At 34.5% G+C, this 11,394-nt stretch overlaps 1 pseudogene; it reads right to left on the bottom strand.

Annotated features, from left to right (window-relative positions):
* Positions 1-181: 181 nt before the first annotated feature.
* Positions 182-11,067, bottom strand: LOC113042897 (protein-glucosylgalactosylhydroxylysine glucosidase-like; annotated as a pseudogene).
* Positions 11,068-11,394: the final 327 nt, after the last annotated feature.

Below are 11,394 nucleotides of genomic sequence, written 5' to 3'. Positions count from 1 at the left end.
TTAGCTATGGAATTCAGTAGGGTGTTCTAACTTTTTCACACGACTGTGTGTGTGTGTGTGTATATATAAATATAAATGAACAAAGCTAAAAAATGCAGTCAGAAGAGAACTACAAAAATATAGTAAAATGTGTAGTCTTGATGTTCACATTTTCAAAAAATAATTTTACAATAAGGTTATCGATGTTAATAGTTTTTTTTTTAATTACTTAAGAATATACAATGCTTAAAAATATTGTGGATTTTCTTTTTCTTCTTTACATTATAAAAGCAGAAGTCACCATTAAAAAAAAAAACATACTACGAAAGCATTTCTCAACATAGCAAACAAAGAATTGAGTTTCATCAAACGCATTGATTTGTGTATAGTTTAAAAAAATATATTAATAAAAATAAAAACTTTTCTTTTTTTATCTTTTATTGTATTTTTTTTTCCAGAGTATACTGTGATTCATGTAATAATAATAATAATAATAATAATGCATATATTTGGAATTATTAGAGTACAGTACATTATTACAGTAAAAAGTAGTATACTGAAATATAAAAGGTAAGTATAAATGTGGATCATCAGACGGGCCAGCAGTAAGAGCCAGAATTCACTTTACGGATCTGACCAGGCTGCCGCGGAAATGTCACCGACTGTCCTGTGGACAACATTTAATTAAACCAATTAAATTATTCTAGAAAACACCACTAATTCCTATCAGTCATAGCTGGTTTACTGCTGTTTGTCATTGATTACCTGGAATAAGTGGGATTGTAGTTCCAGTATTCAGGACAACTTGAAGAGCGCACGGCTCCTGACTCCCAGACTCCCTCACTGAAACACTCACTTCCACACTCTTTATCAACCAGTCCATCTTGCTGCCAAGATAACTCACACCTTTCACACTGAGCGCATCAACTTCCTGCGGTAGCAACGGGGCGAAGGCAAGATGCTGTTTCTTTACCCTGAACAACACAGGACAGGAAGGAGACACACAGTGACGTCTGGATGTGATCAAGCGACTGATGCTTCGAGATGGCAGTGATTTTGTCACCTGAAGCCAGTGTAGCCAAACAGCACTGCCTGCAGAAAGCCACCCATACCGGTGAGGAAGTTCACACACCCAGAGCCATCAGCCGACTCGCTCCACACCTACACACAGAATAAGATAATACAGATAACAGAGATATTTGACATGAAATACTAGAGTATTAATATATTGTTTAATGTGTACAGTATACTGCGGTGACCCTGGAGCACAAAAGCAGTCTTAAGTCTCTGGGGTATATTTGTAGCAATTGCAAAAAAAGACATTGCATGAGTGAAAATTATAAAAAAAAAATTTTACGTCAAAAATCATTAGGATCATAAATAAAGATCATGTTCCATCAAGATATTTTGTTAATTTTCGTTTTTGCAATGCATATTACCTGCTGATTAGTAAAATGCATTGCTAAGAACGTAATTTGGACAACTTTAAAGGTGATTTTCTCAATATTTATATTTTTTGTGCTCTGATAATGTATAAATCTCAATTTATTTAGCAGGGTCACATAAGCGCAATATCTGTGTTTTATTATTGTCACAACTTAATTATGTTGCATATTGATTAGGTTACATATACCGGTAGTTATTTTGCAGTTTTCAATTTTGTTTTTTTTTTGTTTTCAATGTAATCAAATAGTGTGGAGAATTTATATATTTTTCTAGTTGTTAAATATGGAACAATAAAAATGAAATTGCGACCTTTTATCTCACAATTCAGACACTATTTTGAGAAATAAACTCAAAATTGCAAGATGTAAACTTGCAATACTAAGAAAAAAAGTCAAAATTGTGAGATTTAAACTCAAATCTGATCATGATTGAGTTTATATTTCGCAGTTCTGACTTTCTTCCCTCTGAATTCTGAGTTTACATCTCACAACTCTGTTCTCACAACTTTTTATCTCACGGTTTGACCTTTTTCTAGCAAGTTTATATCTCACAATTTAAAATTACGAGGAAAAATGACAGAGCTTGTGAGATACAACATATAAATCCCAAGAAGAAAAAGGGTGAATTATGAGATACGTTGTTTTATCCTATGGCTGAAACAAGTTTCCGATGTTTTTTTTTTACATTGAAATATGTAATAAAAAAATTGATATCAAAAGACAAACAGAAAGTACTAAAAGTCTAAAAAAAGGATCCCCCCACAAGGGTCTAATCAGAAAGTCCAGATTTAAATATGATGTCATTTTTAGAATTGTTTTAAATGAAAAAAATAATCTTATATAGTTTGCAGTTTATTTACCAACTTAGAAGGTCAAGTTCTGCATTGCATTGTGGGATACGGTATACATACAGTGTGCTCTGCTTGTATACTTATTTTCCATTAAAAAATAAAATAAAAAAGCAATGATTTCTGAAATATGTTTTACAAAAATGTGTTTTTTTTGTTTTTTTTTACTTCAAAATATTATGTTTATTTATAATGTACCACTTGAAGTTTCTTTGTAATTATTGGTTAATTTAAAAAAAAAAATGTCAGTGTCATATGCATACTGCAAAAATGTACCTGAAATGGTTTCTGTATATTTTTGAAGCATTTCTGCAGAAGCTTTTGGGCTCTTTCAGCATCTCCGAGTTCAAGCCAACCCAAAGCAAACATGCTCTACAAACAGACACACAAATAGACTTATTCCAACATTTGACAAGAAAATATAGTGTGAAAAATCCTAAAAACCCACACAGAGCATGATGGTGGAGGCATAGTGTGTGATTACCCATGTCATGGCCGGTCCGAGCGGATCAGTGACGGCCTCATATGCTTCCAGATCATTGCGCCTGACCTCTGGGGTCATGGACATTGCCAGCGGATATCCGAGCAACACTACGTCTGCCTGCTTGACTCCACTTCCTGTGGAATATATAATGCATCAGTACAAACTCATTTTGATTTGGAATGGTTACCGGAAAGGTACGAAACTTGGTGACATTTATGGTATTTGGAATATGAACACACAAAAAAATTAAGGGCATGATTCAAGCTGGCTAAGTGGTCTTAAAAAAATAGTCGCACTTGTGGTCTTCGGTCAAATATTACAGACCATCGGAAATGAATGGGGAATTGACAAAAACACAACAATTCAGAGAATTTTTGTGTGTACAATCTACAAATCTGCCACAAAACAGAAAAAAAGTACACATTCTAAAGCATCAAGAGTGCAAAACTAACACATCCACTGACACACACACACACACATGCACACACACACACCTATGAACTGGTGTGACTGTAACACAGCAAATATGTAAAATAATAGCAGTGATTCAACTACAATGCAGTGAAAAAGTGGACAGCAAGGAAGGGGTTACACTTTAAAACATCAAGAGTGCAAAACAGACACAACCACTCACACACACACACACACAAACACAATAATACACACTCAAATTAATTAGTATGGCGATAACTATACAGCCAAAACGAGTCAGAAAACTGAAATCAGATCAGACCCAGAAGAACTAAGCTCTGATAAAACATTCCTGTTCATTTTGTTACATTTTTATACAGTTTTAATGTTTTGTGCAACAAAATGCTTTCTCTGTGTTCTGGTTTGACTGTTGTAATAATAATTCACAAATCTCCACTCCAAATCAACATACAATAAATCTAAGCCTTTACAAAAAGTTGTCTTTGAGAATGTCTACCGTATTTTCCGAACTATAAGTCGCACTTTTTTCCATAGTTTGGCTGGTCCTGCGACTTATAGTCACGTGCGACTTATTTATCAAAATTAATTTGACATGAACCAAGAGAAAACATTACCGTCTCCAGCCGCCAGAGGGCGCTCTATGCTGCTCAGTGTTCCTGTAGTCTACACTGAAGACATAGAGCGCCCTCTCGCGGCTGGAGACGGTAATGTTTTCTCGTGGTTTTTGGTTCTAAATAAATGCGACTTATACTCCAGTGCGACTTTTATATGTTTTTTTCCTCGTCATGAAGTATTTTTGGACTGATGCAACTTATACTCAGGTGCGACTTATAGTCCGAAAAATACGGTAAATATATATCTAAACCCACAACTTAATAAAAATAAATATTTATGTCTAAAAACAATTAGAGTATGTATAGGCCTTTTATATAGAGCTATATAGGAATCTTCAGGCTAAACCATGGAACTGCAGATGTTTTCCTTATTTTACTCCCACCAGATGGCGCTAATCTGGCTTCAAAAATGGAATTTAAAAGGCGGAGTTACATTTAAGGTGTTCGGTCGTTTGACCGTGAAGATCACGAGTGTGACCCTCCCTGGTCTCACCCTGCGTGTAGCCGTCAAACTCCGGGTGATACTTCAGTTCCGGGTCAAAGGGGATTTTGATCTTATCAGCAACGTCCTGCCAAGAGGGAGGAGGCGTGTGCCCTAACAGACCGGACAACTCCACGGCAAACTGAAGACTAAACAAGAAAACAAATCAAATATTTATTACTATTTTAACTACTTAGGGTGAGGGCTTTGTTCAAATCAATGACCCTAATTATGAGCGATCACACACACCTGCGTTGAGCGATGGCATTGGTGAACACAGAGTTGTCAACAGTGAAGTAATACTCATCGGGAGGAATCACACCTAATGGACAAACAACACGAAACCTCACAAAACATCCGAACAAGAAGAAAGTCAAGCATTCCAACTGGCTCTAACGCACCATTTCTCTTTTAATTTCTTCTGTTTTTTTTCATTCATTTGTTGGTTTTCCAGCCATGAATGCAACACAAAACATTATGAATCATTCAAAACTAATATGATTAAATTTAAAACAGTTCTATGTTACTTAAACCTTTATATCAAGTATTAAAATGCATGCATGACCGTTAATGTCATGACCAAAGTAGTCAGAGTTTTAGTTAATGATAACTACCTGCTTACCCTTGATATGGTACTGCTGCTCAGTGGGGTCCCATGTCACCCGTGAAACCCAGTAGTCCGCGACGCCCCACACCACCTCACTGCCCCGTGCTTCTCTGAACATCTCCAGGTCCTGTGTGATGGATGAGACACAGGTGATGCTCTTCTGACACATGTGCACAGTCTTTATGTGTGTGTCATCTGTACCTGTGTGAGGTAAAGGTACTGCTGGAAAGCCAGCACCACGTCTCCATTGATGTGCAGCTCCTGCTCTGCGTAGATGTCCTCTGGACAAACGTCACGGCCCGTCACCGCACTCTCCCATGCAAACTTCAGTCCCTGATAAAACAGGTGGAAACTGTTAATAAAATAAGAGTATATAAAGCTGCGGATAATTCAAGAATAACTCCTCCCTGGACCTTGTAGCCCATCTTCTGGGCGTTTGCTCGAGCACCGTCTATGGTTCCTGCACGGTATTCCAGTACAGCTCGGGCCAGTCTGGGGTAGAAGAGGGCAACACTGGGGTACATCCATGTGTCCTGTGGGGAGAGCCAGAGACACACACAGAATACACACAGATCTGACAAACTGGCTGGAAGTCTGAAATAGAAAAAAAACCCACAAAGTAATAACTCAAGATATTAATTAAACGCATTTAATAATTGAAAAACACATTTAATTGATATTACTATATTTCACTTGAAAATTAATCATGATTATTTAATATAAGTGTATAATTAATTCTTTTTTAAGCATAAATGCATTCAATTGATTAAATTGACAACAAAGCCATTTATGATTTTACAAAAGATTTATATTATCTATCTATCTATCTATCTATCTATATTAGTATATTAATACGTATATTTAATATTTGATATTTAATATTTTCCTTTTATACTACATTTATTTTATTATTAAGATTTATATTTTAATTATTAAAGGTAATTGTAATTATTGTTGTGCTTGATTATTAAAAGTAATGTAAATATTAGAATAATTTACATATATATATATATATAAATAATCACATTACTTTAGTAATCAATAATCAAGCACAACAATAATAATTATAGTAACTTTTAATAATTAAAATATAAATCTTAATAATAAATATGAATGATTAGAATATATAATAACAATTTATTAACATCTTTTTTAAAGATTTTTTGTTTATTTTTGGAAAAAGTATCTTGGGCTATATTTATTAAATAATATATATATATAGTATAATAGAGTATAAAAATTGTATTGTTTCAACAGATGTTTTTATTTTTATTAATTAATTTATTACTTTTATATTTTTTACATTTTGAAATATTTTATATTACGATATTTGGAAATTAATACTGAAAAATAATAAAAATAATTATAAATATATATATATATATATATATATATATATATATATATATATATATATATATATATATATATATATATATATATTGTTGAATAAGAAAAATAATAAATTTCTCTGTTTATGAATAACTTGATAAAGTATCATCATGCTCCAGTGCTGTACAGATGAATTGTGTTAAACTCACCTGATCCAGAACACATGTCCATGGTAATCCTCCTCTTCACTCCCGTTTGACAAACCCCCAGGACTGACGCCTCCAAACTCGAGCGGTGCGTTTGCCTCCTCTCCTAAAGACGAGAATGAGCTGAGGAGATAAAACATGCAGCCAATCAGAGCTCGGTTCAGGCTCTCTGCTCCCTCCACCTCTATGCTGCTCCCCTTCCAGAGCTCCGCCCAGCTGCGCAGGTGCGAGGGGCGTAAGTCACCCGTATCAATAAGCCCCAAACCAGTTTCATAACACAAGCGGACGCTCTCATCGCTTCCGGCAGCAGCAACCAGGAAAACCCAGCTGGACTGGCTCTGGTCGGGTGGGAGGGTGAGAGTGGATGTGATGGGGGTCCAGATCAGGTGCACAGATGGACGGATTCCTCCGGGAACCTCAGGAGAGACGGTCTGTCCAAAAATATGCCTGAAGAGAAAAAAAGGTAACTTCTGGGAAACAAGCAAACATACGCAACTTTTTATTTATTCATTCACTTTTTAACGCGATGTGAGCATCAAGGCTATTTTCATTTCAAAATTCTGAAATACATTCAAGTGATACATTTTTAAATGAATCTTGAAATAAATCAGTTAGACACACCTCTGAATAAAACCCTTGTCCTTCTACATTTAAAACAGTACAATCCAATAAAATATGTTTTACAGTCATTTTAGTTCAGCAAATAAGGCTTTTAAATAAATATCCATCTGTAAATCGAAAAGAGACCTTGTAAAAACAACTTGGTCATACTTAGATTTAAAATTAGTAAAAAAAAAAAAAATCAATAATAATAATTCTTACACTAGGATGTGTTTCATATCAGTTATTTTCATGACATTTATCCAATTCTATCTGCAACATGTCATTAATATATAAGTTTATCAACTTACACTACTACTACACCTTTTCCTTTTATTTAACATTTATTTAATAATATAGAAATAATATTGTATAATATTTCGTTATTCTGCTTAATATTTTGTGGATATTAAAATATATAATATTTTAATTATTAAAATATTTAAAGTCTTATTGTTTTGTTTATTTAATAAAATATTCTTAGAAATGAAGCAATAAAGAATAATACATAATTCTATGAATTATGCAAGGTATATGTTAAATATAAAATGAACAAGATTACATTTATAGTGAGTTTTTTCTCATGTAGTTTTGACAAACGTCAAACGTAAGTCCCACCTACATTTATAAATCATATTTGTATATTTTTTATGTTACTTAGTACTTATACTTAATATTTAATAGATTAATTTAATTTAATTCATGCATTTAGCAGATGCTTTTATCCAAAGCGACTTATAGTGCATTCAGGCTAACATTTTTTACCTAACATGTGTTCCCTGGGAATTGAACCCACAACCTTTTACGCTGCTAACGCAATGCTCTACCTCTGAGCCACAAGAACACAGATAATACATAGATAATACAAGATCATTTTTTTCATAATAAAAAAAAATTTAAATGCCTATTTTTGTGTTTAATTATTAAAAGATATTTATAGAAATCTCTTAAAAAGAATAATAAATAATTTCATGAACTATGCAAGACACGTGTCATATTTTAACTATAAAAGTAAAATAATTACATTTAAAATAAGTTTTTCACATAGTTTAGACAAATTTCTGGGTCAAGCCCCACCTACATTTGGTTTTATTTGACTCCAAAAACGTCATTACAAGAAGTCATAGCAGTATAAGATTAATGTCACAATATTTTGAGAATAAAGTCATAGTATTTTGAGAATAATATTTAATATTTATTAATTATTTTTTACAAAATATTGCAACTTTAATCTCATACTACTATGACTTTATCCTCAAAATATTGTGACTTTATTCTTGCAAACGTAGGTTTGTTTATTAATTTACTATAAACACATCCAGAATGCAAATATTATATAAACAGAAGTACCTCCCGCCCTTGTAGTCCGGTGCATTCTGGAAAACAATGTCATCACTTTGGGGTTTGAAAGAGCCTTCTAGCTGAATAGTGATTGGTTCAGTGCTGGTTTCAGAGCGTTTGAGGAGAACCTCCATGACCAAGAGGTTTGTCTTCTGCCGGTGAGCGTACAAAACCTGAGTGGCCTCAAAACGAGGAGTGACCACGGAGTGAGAGAAAACACCTGATGCATAGAAACAGAGTCTTGTACTGGGAGATCAAATGCAGTATTATACTGTGCATGCATTCCTCTAACCTGAGTGCATGTCTAACTTGTACATGTGGCGTCCCACTTCTGCCATCTTCATCTGAAAGGCCAGAGGACAAGGAATGTTGCCGCGGTGACAAGTCCCGCCTTCTCCGTTATAAACCCCGCCCATATGCATGACTGGATCAAACACTCTCCATCCCAGCAGGCCGTTGGTGAGCGGTGGCATGAAGTGAGGGTCGGACGGTAGAGAGTCAGAGGTGAAGATGTATGGGTCGACAGGGTCAGAGGTCATTTTTGGGGAAGTCTGCCTTCTGCTGAAAAAAAAACATGGGGAAAGATGGGATGTGGAACCTTGATGCAAGAACCCTATTCATTGTTATGTGACAAGACAATTATAAAAGAGTAGATTATATCACAGACAGACTCTCATGACTATGTCAAGATCAGCAAATCTCCTAAAATGTTCTCATTATTCATAGTCATTTTCATCCACATTAGACACACTGTACGTGTGTGTACACTCAATACATAATGCAAAATAATAAAATGTGCTTAATGTGTCATGAAATTATGCTTTTGTGAGTTTCGCTGCTACACTTTTACTGTATGTGTCATTTAAAGCCGTGACTATTATACTTTGACCATCGTAAACAAAAAAATCAAAGCTTTATCAGTGCTGCATGCAAACAGACAGCTGGGTTTACTCACTTTGACTAGCAATCAAATTAATGGTGTTACACACTTCCTAAAGTTTTTTTTTTAATGATAAAACGTTAGTACTTACTGATGTATCGAACATTTATTACGTGCTCCTGTTGAAAGCGGACGTAAAAGGAGCAGCGCCACAGTCAGGTGACTGGAGTGGGCGGGGCGAACAACCGAATCATCGTCTCTGATTGGTCAGGTGGGTCGGTCTAAAAACATTAACCTATTTTGAAATATTAAAGTTTAAATATTGTCAGGACATAGAAAGCGCTGACACGTGATAGTGATAACTTCTCTCAGGATGGATAAATCAAAATCAAATATGATCAATTTGGATTTGTTTTTAATTATTTCATAACACGTAGGCCTGTTTCTATTTCTATGCACCCTAAAATGGAATTAAACAAGTAAACGTTCTACTGAACAAACGTATCCAGATGTGATTTGTTTCTAAGTGGGTCAGATAGTTTTATGATACAGTTCGTTTTTAAATGTTAGTTGTAGTTGTTTTGTAGTTTAAAACCCCAGAAAAGGTATAAACTCATAATTTTGAGAATAAAACTCAGAATTGTGAAATGTAAACTTATAAACAAAAATAATATATTAAAAAAATAAATAAATATAAATGTGTTCGTAATTGCAAGGTAAGCTCGCACTTTATAGTTATTTATATTTTAATATCAAATTATGCATATTACTTTGCAAACAAATCTAAATGAACATATATAAAACTTTTTTGCGCATTGATTTTAACAATTTTGCGTTGTTGACATAATCGTGTAAAGAAATCACAACGTCATTTAAAAAATAAAATAAAAAAGCTTTATAAATGCCAGAAGAACAAGAGGTATCACATATTCACATAATCAAATTAATATTTTCTGAAAAAAAGACGAGAGAAAAAGGAAGAAAATTATATACATTTCAAAAGCTTTTTTTTTTCTTTTTTTTTTGAGATTTACATATAATTTATAAAATGTGAAAAGATTTGGTCTGCATTGAACCCACTTCTTCTTATTTATATGAAATTAAAAAAAATATATATATATTTTTAGTTTTCTAATAAAAAAAACTGCCATCATAACATCATTTAGCGACTTTTATCCACAAATCGACCTTTCTTTAGTAACTTTCCCTGGCGGTCATGATGCTATTCTGGCTGTAGATGGCAGCAAATGCTGTTCTGTTTCGCTTTGGCAGCACGCCAGTGTTTGGGATCCAGACCCTGGGAAAAGAGCAGCTTTACCCTTATAAGGCCGCAATCCATCCGCTCCGTTTTCCCCCAGACTTTTCCTCTCCACCCTCCCTTCCTCTCCCTCTCTCTCTCTCAGGCCGCAGGGATATTTACAGCAAGACTGGCTCGGCGTACCTTATTAGGAGCTGTCCTTGTTGTCAGTGTATGTAGATGAGACAAACAGATGAGAGGATGGCATTCATTCTCGAGGGTCATGCAGTTGTTTGCCAAAGGTAACAAGAGGCAAATGTCTGATCTGTGCAGCACGTGTCAGAATCCCATTCGGAACTTTCTCAGGTCCTCAGGTTTCTCTTTTATCCTCTTTTTGTTCTCTTGACCTTCTAAACAAGGTGTCAGGCGAAAAGAACTAGCCACTGAATGAATCATTTTGCTGTTCGCTCTCACACGGTCTGGTTTTACTGTAACTTCCTGTCCTTCTCTCTGTGGGAATGTTGGATCCATTATTCCAGCTGTTCTTTTTCTTTTTTTCCCCCTGCTATCTGATGACGAAGGACATCTGGTAGACATGCACAAAGCATAAGGGAGAACTGGTGAATGAGAAAAAGAATCCTGATGACTTAATACCGCTAGTGTTTGAACATGATGCCTAAAAATACTGAATCAAATCTAGAAATTCAACTCTCAAGCGTGCATATATTACACAACAAACTCCTGAAGTTGTACAGAGGAATTTTAAATGAAAAGTAGACAGAGAGGACGATTATGAACATGTAACTGATTCCAAATTACGTGACCAAAATTGCAGTTAGTAACAGATTACACATTTTAGATAATATAATCATCCTACTTTTAGATGACTTTTGACCCAACTCATTCAT

Source organism: Carassius auratus, chromosome 25, assembly GCF_003368295.1.
Source record: "Carassius auratus strain Wakin chromosome 25, ASM336829v1, whole genome shotgun sequence".
NCBI lineage: Eukaryota > Metazoa > Chordata > Actinopteri > Cypriniformes > Cyprinidae > Carassius > Carassius auratus.
The sequence above is the reverse complement of the archived record's forward strand: the minus strand, read 5'-3'. Positions and strand labels throughout refer to the sequence as shown.